Below are 14,789 nucleotides of genomic sequence, written 5' to 3' on the forward strand. Positions count from 1 at the left end.
GATTTTTGGATGCTTTCAATTTATGGGCACCCATCATAAAACATGTCTGAACTCATTTCAGAGGTGCTGAACATCTAGATTTCCCAGGGACTTCAATCATAAGCGAAGGAGCTCAACACCTCAGAAAGGAGTCAACAGGTGTCTTAAGCTGCACATATAAAAACTGAGGAACCACAACATAGTAGATTGTTTTGAATCTACTCCTCCATTTACACAACTGTAAAATATCATAATGCTTCTCTATTTAAAGCAATATTAGTTAAATAATTAATATCTGAAAAGCTTTCAGACTTAGTCAAATGAACATTGTTATACAAATCTAATAGTACATATTATTATTTATGTATTCAGTAATCCAGGAGAGTGAAATATTTTAGTACTGTACATATTTCAAGATTTTATTATTATTATTTCTGGAAACATATGAAGTTTGCACCTGAATTATTTTAGAGTGACAACATGGAAACCACAAATATTGCAACTTGGATGAGCCGGAAGAATGGAAGGTAAGTCAGAAGATATGCATTAAACAGCAGGTGCTGTATGAACCTGAGAAGAAGTAACACAGGATCCAATCCCATAAGGTACATAGTTCCCTCAGTTCCCACCAAAAGCAAAAATGAAGCACACAACACCTCAGAGGACCAGACTCTTAGTGCATCGTATTTTATTTGTATTCCAGTTGATGCAACAAGCTCCAACTGCTGACTCCAACCAACAAAGGAAGCTGATGCTCAAACCTCTCAGTTCCACCACAGCAACATCAGTGTTTTCAAGTCAGTTGCACTAGTTTTACCGACGATAGAAATTTCCCGCCCCCTTTTTTTGTTTGCTTGTTATTCTGTCACTTTGCTAGATGTATGTCAAGAACTCCCCATTGTTGGCTGCCTTTGGAACATACTACAATCTGGCTCTGAGTCTTGGAAGAATTAGATTCAAAGTATTGCATGCATGTAACTTAATTTTTAAGTGTGCAGATTATATTATTAATATTAATAATATATTAATATATTTATATTATTATAATATTTTATAATATTTTTGTATAGCTACCATAAAATTATATTAGTTCCATCATCTGGATATTTCAACTGGGGAAATCAAAAGATAGTGGAATCCATCTTCAAACTGGATCTGACTTTAACAACATCTAAAATATAGTGATCCAGACCCTCAGCAGGTGTAAACTGGCACAGCTGATGTGCACCAGTGGCACGTCTGGTTTGGATTTTTTAATGTTGCTATAGTAGGTAGGAATTCAAGGTGGTACAATCGTCTCTATTCAAAAAAAAAAAATTGCATCAGTGTAGCCACTGACATTCACACAACTACTGTCATTCTGTGGCAGAGCTACCACAAAATACAATTTAACCAGAACTCCTTTTCGATTTAGTTCTTATTTTAAAGCGTTATATAATGCCAAGGGAGTGGATTGGTAATATTTGTGTGTACCACAAGAGCCATAAAAAAAACAAGTGAATATATCAGCTGAGTTTTAAGATATCATTGAGATAACCCTAGAGATTATAAGTGAGCTTTCCTTTTTTATTAAAAAAGGTAACATAATATTCCATGTCGTCTTTGTTAATAAAACAATGAAAAACAAGACTGTCTATTTATAAAATAGAAGTGATCCCATGTGAAGCTTATATTTGGTTGTATTTTCCTGTTCAATCCCTTTCAACAGTCGTTTGATTAATTATTTAAGGAGAAAATCACTTTTTTGTATTTATGTTTTCAGGATCACCAAATGTCATGAAATATTTAAACTTTGCAATAATATTTTATTTGCATTTTATTCCATAACAGTTCACTAAGCCTCTCAGAAGTCACCTATTTATGTGAGCAAGGCAAGCCCAAATTGTGCTTCACTTGTAAAACAATTTAAAACAAAACAGATGTAAATCAAACCAAATAACATTTTTCCTGGTGGTTTAAAAGGCAAAACCTTTCCTATTTTCCCTTTGAATTTTTGCCACATTTTTGATTTTGCACCTGTCAAATCCTTTTTATCAGTCACACTAAACGCTCAAAACCCTTTGGTATCATAATGAAACAATGCTCTGGAGCATATTTGTGGAAAACCAGCAAATTTGGTCTGGAATGAAGTGTTAGATTGGTTTTCCCTCAACAAGATAATAAAAAAAAAATAAATATCAATATATGTCCTATAGGGCATATGTCATCATTTTCATGCAGAGAATAAATTTTAGTGATAAAATAGCATATTCCTTACCAAAAGACATTTTTCTGAAATAAAAGTGAATCACCTGGGTGACAGGTCAATATTTTGAAAAAAAATCGGTCAGGGATTTGTGTGTTCTTCTTTGGTTTATTATGATTATTGTTATGCTGGTGTAACCCACACATCTCCAGAGTGTGGTGTTCTGTCCCCTCTAGTGGCACCAAGACCACTTAGAGATTATTGACTCTGCTCTAGAGCCTTAGCTAAGAGCCAGTTGGCTTTTAGCTCATGCAGTAGAGGTGCATGGACTAAGCTCCAGAGATCCCAGGTTCGACCCCACCTGCCGAGGGCCAGGATCTGTCGGTGTTACACTGGTTCGGAAGCTCTATATGTAAACACAGGGAGGTGAAAGAGCCCCAAACAAGTGATACAATAAAGGATTACATTTATTCCAAGATGGAGCCAGAAGGAAGCCTCCGTAAAGATAGGGTATCAACAAAAACACAGTTTTAAATAATGCCACCCACCCAAATCAATGGGTGGGGGAAATTGATGTGACAGGCAGTGAAATGGGACAGTCCCAGTGGCAAGGGAGGGAGATGTTCACCAAGGGATAATAGGAAGCTCTGCACTGGGAGTCTCTGGCACTCGTTGGCCATATGGGAAGAGGAGTGTTGATCAGCTAGCATTCCCCAGCTCCCAAGAATTAGCCCAGGGTAGGGGCCATGTGAAGCATCTTTTGGCTCCCATTCTAGCAGCCCACCATACTCACCCAAACTATGAATGGGAACCTGGCCTGACAGATGCTGAGAGTTTAGCTGATCACCTGTTTAGGAGGGCAGGAAGGATTTTTTTTTCTCCCATAGGCCAATTGACAGAGGACCAGAGAATTTTTTGCCTTCCTTGCAGCACCTGCAAGCCACAGTGAGTTAAAGTAGGAACACACTTAGTACCTAACTGAGTTACTGGGCTGGAGTTTATTCATCACAAATTGCAGCCAGTGTCCAGGGCAGTTAAGGGAATAAAATGAACAGTTCCTAGAGGTAAAAGACCTAGGATATTGGTTGGCCTTGGATTCATATGATAGGGTGAGACCTTGTGACCTTCATGGGCCGAGGTCTGACCTTGTGTCTCTCACAGGCCGAGGTACCCTCCCTGCTGCACCCTCTGATCCCCTGGTGGGGATGAGGGGCAGCAGTACAGTGCTAGGACACACAGCTGAGTCCTGCAGGGGAAGGCTGAGGAGAGCCTCCCCCACGTTATTGGTTCTATGACAAGGAGCCCTGTAACACCTGCACTGGAACCAATTAAATGCCTGGTATAGGAGGAGGAGAAGGAGAGGGGAAGAGAGCTGGAGAGAGAGAGAGAGTGCGTGAGTGAATGCATGTATGGAGGAGAGGGTAATGTCCCTCCCTTGTGTTAAAGTTTAACAAAACTGGCAGCCTTCTGCTTAATTCCAGGCATACATCAGTCCTCATTTTGCCACTGTGTCCCCATCAATGAACTTGGTTGCTTTCATTTGACCCACTTGGACATAGTTCAGGACTGAGATGATTGGCAATGACGTACTGAGATTTTCATGTTGCAGAATTAGATTGACACTGATATCTGTTGTAGAAATACTCATGGAAGGGAAAAAATAGGGCTCAGGTAACAGAGTTTCCTTTTACTCTTCCTCACATAGGTTTAGAGAGATGCAAAAGAGGCAGGGCGTGAGCATTCCAAGCAAACAGATCCAAGAAATCTACAAAGAAGATCTACAAAGATCTACAGTAATACAAAGAGGCAATGATTTTTCATGTTGCACTTTGGGTTCTTGTACAAATTATTTTGCCTTTGGCTGCCCAAATGCACAGCACCACTTTTCTCTCAGAAATAAATTTCTAATAGCACATCCATTGGCTTGCCTAGAGATGTGAAGGTCTGGAAAAAAAAAAACAGGAAGTGTTTAGAAAAAATCCCTCCCTCCCATTTTTTTTTCCTGTTATGGAAAAATTGGAAATTTTGGGAGAAATTGAAAAAGAAATGTATGTTAAATATTTTCTCTCAGTATGAATGGTGAATGAATTTTAGAGTGATGTTTAAAATGATATCACTGCTGCACTTCAGTCCTTCAAAATGCTTTCTAATAACAAATAAGTATTTAAAAAGAAGCTACTTGATTAAAAAAATCAGTACAGGGCACTTTCATCTGTACTAGAGAACACAAGTGAGGACAACAGGGCCCGTTTCTTGTGGATTACTGTCTGCCTGCCCCAGGTGACTTCAGTCCACCTAGAAATAGAGTTTGCTAAGGAGACAACGTGAGCAGGAGAGGAGAACCAGCCTCAACCCTGAAGGTGTTGTCCTCCTGATTGTCCGTGGTGAGCCTCCCACTCATCCCAGAGATATCATCTCTTCTCAGGAGACTAGGATGTTCACACCCTTTTTCCTAACAGGGGACAATAATCTGCTTCCTGACTGCTTGTCTAGAGTCATTGGGGCAGATAGGAAGATGCCAGTGCCTACAGGGACTCAGAAGACAGTCTTGTGGGGCTGAAATGGATCCTGCCTCAGAGTCCTGACATTGATATTCACAGAGGAACCAACCACACTTAGCATAGAGGTGCTCTTATTATTTTCAAACTGGTGTAATTGATCATCTTCTAACATATGGAAGAGTTCCCACACAGAGTCATTCAGACAAAATGATACCTGTGTTTTGTAAATACTGCCAAATGAAATATGCATTCCAAAATCTACTAGGATGACCAAACACATCCTTGCATGTATGAAACATCCTGCAGACATTAAACAATACTTCCTGAGTTAAAATGAAGGTCAAGATAATGAGCATGAGGTAGATGACACTAACAGTGGGTGCATTTGCAAAACATTTGTGATCCTGCTGGTAATAGCTCATCTTAAGTGATCACTCTCCTTACAATGTGTATGAAAAACAACCATTTTTTCATGGTGTGTGTGTATATAAATCTCCTCACTGTATTTTCCGCTTTATGCATCCGACGAAGTGAGCTGTAGCTCACGAAAGGTCATGCTCAAATAAATTGGTTAGTCTCTACGGTGCCAAAAGTAATCCCTTTCTTTTTACAGATACAGACTAACACAGCTGCTACTCTGAAACCTGTGAACCACTAGTGGTCACTGTAATAGAGTTTGAGAACTTCTGTGTGCCTCTGGAGGGCAGTATGTCATGGAGTGTAACTGCTTTAGGACTTCACACTCTGCTTCCGGCTCTTAACTGTGCAGAGCCTTGACCTATAACAGCAACAGAAGAAGAGACTGAACACATTTCTGGGTATGAGGAGTGATTACACAGAGCTAGCATTCTCCCACTATCACTTTTACCTTCAAGGTTAGATTAGCTACTCTTGTTCTCCTTAATTTATTTATTAAAGAAAATGGGACAATTGGGCCCATTTTGATTTGTACAAGCTGATAATTCTGTGCCATAAAAAAGTGAAGTTTGCTAGTAGAGGATTAAATCTGTTTCCTTCTATTTCTGTTTCATATTCACAGACACATTTTGAGAGTTCTTAATCTTACAAAGTAATAAATTTGACAGTGATGTCCTTTCATATAAAAGCAGTACAGTATCTCATAATGCAAAATTGCATATTTAATGATTATTTCCTACTTCATTCTGCCCCATCATGATTGGTTTGGGATCAGTGTTGTAGTTGTGCATACAAAACCTTTACTAAGTCAATGGGAGTATATGTGCAATGGATTGGAGGCTCAAACACTTGTGTTTTGCATTTTACACATTATATGTGTCTTAATATTTTGCATTAAAAGAAAATTAAAATTAAGTACTGAATGAGGTTGAAAACACAATCAACTTCATAGTATGATAGAGGAATTCTGTAGTCTTCAGCTTTGGAGTGAAAAACATAGTAGAAAAAATTAAGAAGAATATCTGTTTTATTTGAACAGTCTAGTTTCTTATTGCAGTGATAGGTTAAACCAGTCTTTTGTCTCCTGAAGAAAAAAAAAAAGAATCAGCATTTACAGAATGTCGTGGTTGAGAAATTAAACACTATGAAAATGAAATTCTGAACGGCAGGGTAAATTACTGTTAACCCTTTACTATTAAATTATTCTAAACACATACGAATTATCAAACATGTAGTTGCTCTCTAATTAGTGTAGAATTCCTTGTAATTTATTGAAAACTGGGTGCTTTGAAGAGCATACCATATTAGCAGAGCAGTTAGCTATTTATCTTTTACAGGAACGATCACATCTTCCTAGTTTTGATGTCTAGTTCCACAATCAATTTGTCCCAGGCATCTGCTATCACAGTGCTGAAGTGCAAAAATTTGGTCTTAGAAATTGTTCCAAAACATCATCTTGACATTACAGATATTGAAAAATTCAGAGATCAGACTTCGTCTCAATGGAAGTATGAGATCATTTTCACCAAGACAATTTATACTGGCTTCCTAAGTGGCAAATATGTTAAGGTTTTGTTATCTGTGTCTGATTGCTTTGCAGAACTGCTCCAAAGAATCTGGTTGAACTGTTATCTAGATAAATCTCATCTGCTTCAGGTTGTTGAAGGAATGTTCAAAAGGTTAGATTGTTAAAGACTGGTAGGAAAGCCTCCTAGCCTTCTGTTTTATGGAATATGCTGACTCCTCATGAGCTGTTTAGAAAATCCCCACTTTGAAAAGGGGGAAAGAAGGGAGATACAATAATTTGGTTTCAGTGCACCTCCTCTTTCAAGTGTGTGTTATATTATGTTTAATTATATATATAATTTCTCTCGGCTATTGTTCTATTTTTTTTCATATTGCTGTTTTCCAGTAAATTACAGATGGGGTAACTCACTTCAACACAGTGCATTTGAAATTCAGAACAGAACTCAATTTTTTCCATTCACAGTGTTACAACGTGGAATTTTGTGAATTCTTATCTGCTGCTCACAGCAACTTCGAGCTTACCCACAGGTCTCCACTTTCTCTTGCTGTGTGTGGTTGCGGGGAAGGGAAGAATTTCCTGATCCCAGGGAGCAAAGGGCATTCTTCTGTAGGTAGGGTAGGGTAGGGGTGAGAGAATATCCTCTGCCACGTCAGTTCACTTCATAGGCCCTTGTCAGAAAGGGGCCCAGAAAGATCGAAGTCACCAGCATTTCTGCCTCCTATGCTGAACAATCCTCATGCTTAACAATAATGGGCAGAAGGGCACTAGTAGCTTACCCCTTTCTGAGAAATTCCTCACAACTCTGCAGCACTGTTCCTATGAAAAATGGGGAAGAAATTCCCCTTAGTGTACCAGGCTAATAGGAAACTTAGCCTCATGGAAATCATACTTTGCTTTATAGAAAACCCTTCTTTTGGGATGGGACCCTCCTGAGCTAGGACTGAGGGTTCCTTAACAGCACAGATGTACTCTGGAGCATTTGTGCCCCATACCACTGGAAGACCTAGCACAGTGGGAACAAGAGGAGTGTTTCTGTAGTCACATGGTTGCTTCATGTGGCATGGCCAGTCCACCTCCTGCAAAAGGCCCACTCTTTGGATTGGTGAGACTACTAAGGCTCTTTGCCAGCCCTTACAAAGAGAAAAGATGGGGAAGGAGGCAGCCTGTTCCCTCCAGAAAACTGTGGAGGGAGTGAAAGGGCCTCTCTATTACCCCAAAAGGTACCAGTGATAAAAGAGGGGTTAGAAGTACAAAATAAAATAAGATTCATGTTGGAAATTCAGTATGCAGGCTAAGGGATTTATGGGAAAATCATTCAAACACAAATAGTCAATTACTAAGGATAATAGTGGAGAATAAGTTACCCTGGAGTAAGCCATACAATTTAGTAGTGAAACAGGCCAATGCAAATTTAGGCTGCATACACAGAGGCATCCTGTCACAGACCAAGGGTAATACCAAGGGGTAATAGCATCTTTGGGTATGATTCTTCTGCCAACACACCTGGACTAATGCACTGAGTTCTGTTCAACTTATTACAGAACAAAAAGGTGGGTGAGGTAATAGAATAGCTTTTATGGGACAAACTTCTGTTGTTGAGAGACACAAACTTTTGAGCTGGGGCCAACATGGCCACAACAACTTATTACCAAAATTATATTTACGAATTACTCAGAATTCAGAGAACAGCAACAAAAGTGATCAAGAGTCTGAAGCATTTGATTTATGAGTACAAATGAAAAGCATGTCCTAAATGAAGGTTAAGGAGGTCAGGCTGGGGGCATAATAAGCCAGTATTTAAACAGAGTGTGTCTGACTGGAGTTAAATAGAAAATATATATAGAATATAAGGAAAAGAGATTCAACACAGATTAATTATGCTTTTAAAATAATTTACAAAGGGATGAGGTAGAAATCCCATCATTTTATAGAAACCCCATATAAATTTAGACTCGACAAAACTTTAGGAAAGTTTCCATGGGAGGAAAGAATCCTGCATTGTTAGGAAAATGGAATCAAAGACCTAAACAGGTCTTTTCCATCTTTAATTTTGATATTTCTGTGAATTTAAGGTGAATTAAATAGGCTCATGCTTCTAATTCCTCCAGACACAGAAGTACATTCCATTTGCATTTTCTATATTTGCAGTGTTCCTAAGCTGGCAGGCAGCAGTGAATCTTTGGCACAGGCCATTGCAATACTACAGCCACTCAGTTAACGAAGGTGAAGTCTTGCATTTATGGAAGTGTACTTTATACTGCAATGAAAAAATACTAGGAAGGAGTGAATTCTTTGCAAAAAAATTAATTTTGTTCAAGCCATAAAGATTAATTTTTATTCAGACAACTTGAATTTTACTTAAATATTTTACACCTTTTTCATTTTTTTGGTTTACTGTATATGCTAAAAAACTTGGGGACATATATTCAGATACTGTAAATTGGCATAGATCCATTGATGCCAATGGAGCCATGCCAGTTTATGCTAGCTGAAGCACTGAGTTTTTAAGGTTTGGACAGACTTGAATGTACAAAGCAATCAAACCCAAAAGAAATGCACTGCGATTCATCAGCCGAGAAGAGTTAAAATTAAAGCAATAAAAGGGCAATCATATATTGAATACAAGAGCTCTTCTCAGGGCTTTCCTATAATATAAAATTGCACTGGCATAACCTGAATCAGCATTTAAACAGATATAATGAAACTGGGGCAAAAGGTTGTCAGGACACTTGTTCTGGTAAAAGGCAGGCTGATGTCACTTTCTAATCAATTTATAGTCAGATAAAATAAAATGAAATAACAGTGTCCACACCTCCTTTCCATTGGTTTAATGACTTCTGGTAAACATTTAATTTGGAGCTGTGCATAAGGCCTTATCTATACAAAGTTATACAAGTTCACTGGGGGAAAAAAAGAGTGATACCAGTGCATAACTGCATCAACAGTAGGGTGTTTGCTGATATACGGATGTGTGTGGGATTTTTAAATCACATCCTTAAGCAACATTACTACACTGGCAAGAATTTTTAGTGTAGGCCTGGCCTTGTAACTAAATTACAAAAAGAGTAATGCTGCCAAAAATCAAAGAGTTTGAAAAGATAGTACTTTAAAAGTCAAATATTCAGAATGTAGTGAAGGTTTCCACATTAAAACACAGAGATTTAAAAATACTCCTCTAGCACTCTGATATGTTGTCATTTCTTTTTAGCCCCATGTTTCCCGACTCTCCTCTAGGGCCTCACTGTGCTCTCTACCCCAAAGCACCCATCACAAACAGTCACACTCCTCCCAGGCTCCTCTCCTTTATTTTCCTGACATGTCCCGAGTCTCTCCATCCTTTCCACATGAATCTCTGCTTCCCAAACTCCTCAGCAACCCTACACCCTGAACTCTCTTCTCCAGTCTGTTTCCCCCAGCTCCTGTGAGCCAGTGTCCTCTGCACCACCACCTCTCCTCCTGCTGTGTGTCCCTTCCCACCTCCCTTCTGAGCCTGTGTCCCTCCCCTATACTTCTACCTCCTTCATGGGGAGCAGAGGGGAAACTCGAGCTACGCCGGTCAGGGGGCCAGTGACCTGGGCTCCCCCCACCTTATACTCAGGCAGGAGAGAGTTGAGCCAACCCCAAAGGGTGACCCTTTCTGGCAGGAGATAGCAAATGTAAATAACTCCCTTCTGTTCCCAACAGTACTTCCTTCATTGCTCTCTCCCCTTCAGGCAGAGATAAAGTTGAATGAGTGGGAAGAAACAATATAGTTCCTCACATACTCCTTCCCACCACCCGCCCTAAAATTACACACATGCGTGCTACCAGGAAAGACATACCAGACTCTGGAGCTCAGCAAGATTAGGGTAGGTAGAACTAGGGACCCCGAGGGTCATCTTTGAAGAGGTAGTGGAGAATGGGAGTGGAAAAAAGATTGCTTCAAGTAAATGATCTTCAGCCCTGATCCCTTTTTCTCACACTCAACTCCAGCTCCTGGTCACTACTCTTCTCCTCATTACCCTCTTCACAGGGAATAGTTTTTCTTTCTTGATCTCACTGATCTCTTACTCCTTAATTATGCTTTTGTTCAGTGGCTTCCTCTCCTGGTCTCAAAGGTCTTTAGGAGCCTCTCCTTCAGTCCTTCAAACTTCCTAGATGCAGTCAGGAGACTAGACTGTAGCAGAAGCCCCCAGCCCTCTTTCCCATGCCAGCAGCTTTCAGGAGCCCCTTCAAAACTGTTCTTAAAGATTGGCAACTATGGACAGTCCTCAGCACCAATATCGCAGCTCCACTTCAATAGCAGAAGGTGGAGACACACTATTTATGTCTCATCAGTCAAAGCTGAGGCATTTGCCAAAAAATCCACTTGACTTCCCACTCCAAGAAACCTCAGGCTAGTTCTGCATATCATGATCACCAGGAGTTATGTTTGAGCGGGGAAGGAGCAGGGGAAAATGTTTTGTTCCCGCCCCCACCCCAAAAAAAAAAAAAGTTAAAGCCCAGTTTGTTTCGAAGTGCAATAATTTTATCTAGGAAGTGGTTTATGGATTGGGTCCTGGGTGCCTGGAAGATAGCTATTCGGTCACCACAATCCCTTTTATGACAAGATGACAATCCCTTTTATGTCAAGGGGCAGGGAGCAGGGCTTTTTCTCAAGTGCTGTCCACCCTGGAAATTCCCTGAAATGTTTCAAAGCATGCTGAAAAATCTGCTACACATTTCGGATCTTTTTAAGGTTGCAAGTTGACTAGGAAGGCTTTCTTTCAGGGATTTGTGGAGTTTGGAAATGTTCACTTATCACACAATTATATAAGTTTGTATTTATCAAAACTAATACAAAAGTAAGAGAAAAAAAACCTAGAGCGTGATGAGAGAAACTAAATTTCAAGTAGCTAGTTATTTACAGAGTACTAAAACAATGAGCTCAAGCTGAATTCTGATGTGCATTATTTCTGGGCACATACTTAACCTGTTTATGCATGTACATGTTTTTCAGGTTTGCTTTTGGTGCTGATTTTTCAAAATTGAGCACAAACCATCTGTCTGCTTAAAGTGATAATATTCATTTCAACTCCTTCTAAACGCAGGTAAAGCCAGGTGTCCTATGCAAAGCAGAATGATTACAGCTCCTAACTATATGCCTGTAATTTGTACATTTCAAAAAGCAAACGGAAAGCCAAAATTTCACTATTATGTATGTAAGCTGGTTACCTAAAAAGTATGAATTTCTAGTGTCTGTAAATTATAAATTTAAAGTACTTTAATTTTAAATACTCATGTTTATATGATAGCAAACATAAGAATTGTTTTATTGAAACTATTGTCTCTTTTTTCAAAGTTCATGAAAGCTCTCTAGTTATACACATACGCAGTTAGATTGTTAAATTCACAGAAGTAGTTGTGTACATCTACTTTCTGCAAAAAATCCCAGCTATGTGCATTCGGATATCAGATTTGCTCACACAAATCTGGATTTTGCTTGCAAAATTTGAAAATCTGACCTATATAATGAATGCTGCAATATCAATATAATGTGCACATGGAAAGCTGTCAGTGAACACGCATCTTCATCTTGTGGAGTCAGATGTGAAGATTGGCAGATTCTTATAAAACATTTATTCCTTAAGTGTCACAATAGCTCGTTTTTTGACCCAGAAATTCCTTAATGCATTATATACACACTCTTCTGAAACCCATTAAATCTCTGCAAAGAAGCTAACTAACAAAACAATTCAGTAAGAGCTAAAAAACAAACAATAACAAAAACAACAAAACCCCAGTAGAGTGTTTACTCTGAAAAGGGAGAAGCACCAGAGATTCCATGAAGTTAATTATCTAGCTACTATAGTTGCATAGGCAAAGTATCTGATTGTCTTATTAGCTTTATGTTTTTATGTTTACAATACCCCTGCAAAATGAGAGGCAACGTCACCTATGGGTTAGAGCACTGGACTGGAACTCAGGAGACCTAGGTTCTATTGCCAGCTTAGCCACTAACCTACCAATATTGCTGGGCAAAGTTAAATAGTTGAAACTTTCTTCAGGGAAAAATGCAGATTTGATAAACATTTTTTGAATGTGCGTTGGTTTAAACAAATTGTTCACATTTAAAACAAACAGAAAAGTAAAAAAAAATGTTTTGACATTTTTGACTGTGTGTTGTGTGAAGAAATAGTTCCTTTTGTTTGTTTTAAAACTGTCGCCTATTCATTTAATTTGGTGACCCCCCTAATTCTTGTTAGGAGTAAATAATACTTCCTTATTTACTTTCTCCACACCAGTCACGATTTTATAGACCTCTATCATATCCCCCTTACTCATCTCTCTTCCAAACTGAAAAGTCCCAGTGTTATTAATCTCTCCTTAAATGGAAGCTGTTCCAGACCCCTAATAATTTTTGTTACCCTTTTCTGAATATTTTTTTAATTCCAATATATCTTTTCTGAGATGGGGCGACCACCTCTGCATGCCGTATTCAAAGTGTGGGTGTACGATAGATTTATATAGAGGTAATATGATATTTTCTGTTTTATCTGTCCCTTTCTTAATGATTTCCAACATTCTGATAGTTTTTTTTCCATGACTGCTGCAAATTGACTGGATGGTTTCAGAGAACTGTCCACAATGACTTCAAGATCTCTTTCCTAAGTGGTAACAGCTAATTGTATATGTATAGTATATATATTATATACATATAGTATATGTGTAGTTGGGATTATGGTTTTCTAATGTGCATTACTTTGCATTGATCAACATTGAATTTCATCTGCTAGTTTGTTGCCCAGTCACCCAGTTTGGTGAGACCCCTTTGTAACAGTTCACAGTCTGCTTTGAACTTAACTATCTTGAGTAAGTTTGTATCATCTGTCAATTTTGCCACCTCACGGTTTACCCCTTTTTCCAGATCATTTATAAATATCTTGAATAATTCTAGGCCCAGAGAGACTAAGTGTCTTTCCCCAGGTCACACAGGAAGTCTGTGGCAGAGCAGTGACTTCAATCAAGGTCTTCCAATTCCTAGGTTAGTGCCTTAACCACTGAGACATCCTTCCGCTCCAGAAGCCACTTCTCTATTGCTGCTGATTTTATGTGGAAGATCCATAGATACTGTTGTGATAGGTGGCAGTATACAATCCTAAAACAAGTAGCATATGATAAACAGGAACTGTTAAAGAATTCTGAAGCCCTAGATCCAAATCCAGAGGTCTTTAGTCAGTTTTCAGTCAGTACTAACTAAAACAGTCTCCTCTTGATATTAAGTAAGAGCCCCAGGAGCTCATTCTGGGACCCCAGAAATAAAACATTCCATTCATGAATGCTTTCTTTTTAAAATTCAGTATTCAAAACAATGAGAGTTTTTGATGGATGTTCTGGTACAATATGCGTTACAAATGAAGTCAGTGCATCTATTTTCTTTATTTTCATTTCATATATGATTTTGTAAATTTTAACACACCACAGTGATAATCAAAGCTCTAGAAAAGAACCTTCACACTTCCTAGGAATAGTAGGCCCAACAATGTGTTCCCAGGATACAGAGAAAGGTTTAAAAATGAAATGTACTTGAATAAACTTTGAACTAATCAAGCTGAAACTGAACTCCTCTCACACCTAGTGAAGATCAAAAAGACCTTACTGCCAGCAGATTGTCTGGTTGTAGTTCATAGCTCGTACAGCACTGAGACAAACTGTTTTATCATCTAGTCTGGAAGTATTACAGGAAACAGAAGTCAAAAGTTCAATTTAGCCAATCTACAGCGCAACAAAAAACATGACATTTTTAAAGCTGTTCTCTCTGTGCAAAACTCCATAAAGTTAACCCACTATACTCACAGGCATACACTAACTGCCTAGATGAGGAAACCGTATAATGACAAATTTATTCTGATAAGAAAATAATTTGAGGCTGAAATCGGAGTTTCATTTACACTATGTTTTTTTCACATCATACTGGCAGTAGTGTAAAGGGCCCTCTCAGTGGGTATAAATGTAATGTACATAGGCGGAACAGTGTAAAGTGCTTCGGTGTAAATGAGAACAAACACCTGTGTCTTTTTTGTTTGTTTTAATGTAGAGCAACAGTGATGAAACATAAGAAATTCATAGTAGTAAGCATTCTAAAATTAACTCAGACATTGTGGAAAGATTATTTTAGGGTCTTGAGACAAAAGAGTATATGCTATATTCATATATAATT

The 14,789-nt window shown here is 38.6% G+C and overlaps 1 protein-coding gene across 1 annotated transcript in view; it reads right to left on the bottom strand.

The window, feature by feature from the left end:
- EYS (eyes shut homolog) overlaps positions 1–14,789 on the bottom strand; it is a 1,269,973-nt gene that overhangs the window by 1,104,824 nt on the left and 150,360 nt on the right. The window lies entirely within an intron of this gene.

The sequence above is a fragment of the Caretta caretta genome, chromosome 3 (assembly GCF_965140235.1).
Source record: "Caretta caretta isolate rCarCar2 chromosome 3, rCarCar1.hap1, whole genome shotgun sequence".
NCBI lineage: Eukaryota > Metazoa > Chordata > Testudines > Cheloniidae > Caretta > Caretta caretta.